Raw genomic sequence first — 3,754 nt, forward strand, 5'->3', positions numbered from 1 at the left:
CCCCGGCTAGCGCGCCCACACGGCCCCCGGCGCCCGGCGGCGCCACCAGCCCAAGGTGGACATCTCCGCTGCTCCGCTGCGACCCGCTCCTCCGGCTCCCGGGCTTCTGCGGCGAGCCGCTGCCCGCGCCTCCTTGTGAAGCTCTCCGCAGAGGCGGGGCGCGGGCGCGGGCCAATCAGCGGGAGCGCGCCACCCTGGGGCCCCCCGCCTTGCCCCGCGCCCTGCCAATCAGGACACAGTTGCCGTAGCGACCGCTTGGCGCCAGGGCCGGAGGTTGACGTCAACCGAGCCCACGCGAGGGGCCCAAAGAGGGGTCTGGACGGAGGGGCGGGGGGCTGTGCGACCCCAAACAAAGAAAGGGGGGGACGCGGAGGGAGGCCCGCTAACGACTGCGGAATACAAAAGGATCGAAGAAAAAGAGTAAAAAACACATGTACGTCTTAAAATTTTTAAATCATGTAAATTTTAAAACAGCTAAAAACACGTATGTTGAATTCTAAAGACAAACAAGAAAGCGAGAGACGAGACTTCTCCGCCCGGGACACGCGAAAGGCATGGGGCTCGCTGGTCAGTAAGCGAAGAGCTGGACACCGGGCACGTACAGACCGGACCAAACCAGAAAAGGGGCCGGCGGGGAGGAAGCGCAGCCCACAGGAGTCGCCGACGGCCGGCGGGCCGAAGGGACCGGGACCCGGCTCGGCCGGACGCGCGGCGCGACCCCGGCGGGCGCGGCGCCCGGCACCGCCCGCGGTCTGGGGCAGCGCCGGGCACCGCAGGCGCTGAGCGGCGCGGGGACCTCGCCAGCTAGAACCGACTAGTCAGGACCAGTGACCGCGGTAGTTAGTGAAATGCACACGCTGGTGAAGTTTGTAGAAATGAACTGGTAAGTGTTTTCGTTCGTCCGTTAGGCACGAACACCGAAGGCAGGTTAAGTTTCTGGAAAAGTATACAGCAAGCTGTTAATTTCTAGAGAAAAGGGAAAGGGTGGGGAGCAGGGTGAGGGCGGCGTTTTCCCCCTCCAGTCCATGCGGCTTGAACGTCCCTGCCAAAAACCTGTATTTTGTTTTCTCATAGTAAAATCAATGAATTATAAAAAGCTCATTTATGTAGCCTCTGATCCAATTATTCCCTCTCAAGGATCGAAAGCGAAGGAAATAAGTAGAGATGCACAAAAGATTAAATACAAGCATATTCAGGGATCATTTTTATTTGAAAAATGTGCTCTGCAGAAGAATTAAATTGTATCTTCATAAATCCATACATTGCAGTTTTATGTGGCCAATAAGAATTTTAAAGGAAAAAATTCACAAGATACAATTAATTACAAAAAGCAGATTACTGAAGAGCATATAGAATATGATACCCCAAGTCACAATTTATATTTAGTAAGTTTTAAGTGAATATAAAGTAAAATTTATATTTAGTAAGTATAAAGATAAACCCGTAGTTGCTTGCTACATTAAGAAGCTCCTGGCTTGCGGTGGGGGGTGTTTTAAACTCCAGTCTTCAACAGTCTCTTCTCACCCAGCAGTGCCACAGACATTTTAGAGGCACCCCTAAAAGTGAATGTGGCACTTCCCTTAGGGCAGAGGTTTTCATTTCTGGCTACACATCAGAATAACCTGGGGAGCTGTTAATCACTGTGGACACCCAGTATCCCCCAGAGGTGTTTGTTTGGGCCATACTAAATATCTGGTCATGGGTTTGGGGGTGATTTTAACACATTCTATAGACCCCACCTTCTCCCTCTCCTTTCCAAAGGCATCTTCTGCGATACAAGTTTCTCTCTGGATCCTGGGTCCTCTATTCCTATCAGATACCACATGCTCTCAGAGCTCCTCTAGCTACTACCCCCTTTTCTCAGCACTGTACCCCATCCCAAATAAAAACTTTCTTGGTAGAGTCGTCTTGTGTCACTGATTCAACAGCCTTACAGCACATTCTCTCCCTACTGTGCCATGTGGGCCTCCATCCGTTCCACATGCGGGTCAATTTCAGCAATTCTCTATGAGGCTGGGAAATTTGTTCTTAATCTCATTTTGATCTTTCAGTAACATTCAACATCATCATTAAAACAAGCAATGATAACTCAAACCCATGCTATTTTATTTTTGGTGATACTACACTGTCCTGGCCATCCGACCGGCCGTCCCGTCCCCTGTCCCGTCCACCCCCAGCCCCATGTCCGTGGCCTCTTCCTTGTTATCTTAGCTGGCTTCTACTCTGTTCAACCTCTAAATACTCAGAACTCAGTGACTGGACTTCTCCATCAACACCCACTGCCGGGTCGCAGTCGCACCTGGTCACACGGCTCAACCACCACCTACATGCCACTAGCTCTCAAATTTAAACCCTCTGCCACTGAACTCCCCACAGAAGCCCAGTCTCTTATGTCCAAACTGTCTGCCACAATGACAAACTGTGAAAATGTAACCAACATATTGTCTTATAGATGAGAAATCCACAGCTCAGAGAGGATGTCATCAACTCAAAGTCATAATCTAACTGGTAGAGAAAGCCAGGATTCAAAGCTAGGTCTGTCTACACTGCTTACTATGTACTTCCCAACACAATCCTATACAAATACAATGAAAATCTTTAAGAAATCTTTAAGTTCATTTTTTTGAGAAAAAATAAACTATGAATAACAGGCTCATGAAGGCAATTTCTTAAGAACCAGTAATTACTAAATACTATTAAGCATTCCAAAGCTAGAATAAGACGGAAGGCTGCCCATGTAAGAACCTAGCAAATGGTTTTCAATCTCAAATGGGTCTTACTTTAAGAGTGCCCTAGAGGATAATAAAATAGCTTTCATTTATTAAACTTTTACAGCTGGCCACGCCTGGCACCAAGCACTTTATGGGCATTATGTTTGATCCTCATAACAACTCTATGAGGCAGATACTATTATTATCCAAGTTTTATAGATCAGAGGCAAGCCTCAGGAGGCTAGTGTCTCTTCCCAGGTTGCATGCCAGTAGGTTGTAAGTCAGGAATCAAACCCAAATCGGTCAGACGCCTGAGCTCTCAACCACCACTGGGTACATTTTTAGGCTATTAAATTTGAAAGCCATAATGAAATGGATCATTCTTGAAAGGAAGACAGATAATAAAAACTTGGCAAATGTCAAGGGAGTGCTTTCTTCAAGAAGTGCTCTAAGCCCTTGCCATTTATGGGCAATTTTCTTCACACTTTCAAGGAACAAATAATTCCTAAGGTTTATAAACTGTACCACTTCAGCAAAGAAACAGAAGTCTTTGATTTTAACACCATGGCACAGAGGTTTTCAACCCCAAATATATCTTATTGTGAAATAATAACAGCTAATGTTAAGAATGTATATGTGCCAGTGACTTTTCTAAGCCCTTTACAAAGTGCTGCCTATTTAATCTTCAAGACAACTGTCTGAAATAGGTACTATTATAATCCCTATTCTAGGGATGAGGGAAGAGAGGCAAAAAGAAGTTGAGTGACCAGCCCAAAGTTACATGGCTAATAAGTAGCCAGGATTTAAATCCAGGTCATCTATTTCCACCCTCTAGCACTTATTCTATTTGACTAACTCTCGAAAAAGAATTGAGATAGCTAGTGTATGATTCACTAGGCTCTCAACAGTGTGCGAGGGCTTTCACATGTGTTATCGCAACCTAACAAGCTGGGGAAGGTAGGTGTGTTAGCATAATGCCTGTTTGCAACATGAAGAACACGAGGCTCAGAGCACTGGGTAAACTCCCCAAATACATCCAATTA

The sequence above is a fragment of the Miniopterus natalensis genome, chromosome 18, assembly GCF_054644295.1.
Source record: "Miniopterus natalensis isolate mMinNat1 chromosome 18, mMinNat1.hap1, whole genome shotgun sequence".
Lineage (NCBI taxonomy): Eukaryota > Metazoa > Chordata > Mammalia > Chiroptera > Miniopteridae > Miniopterus > Miniopterus natalensis.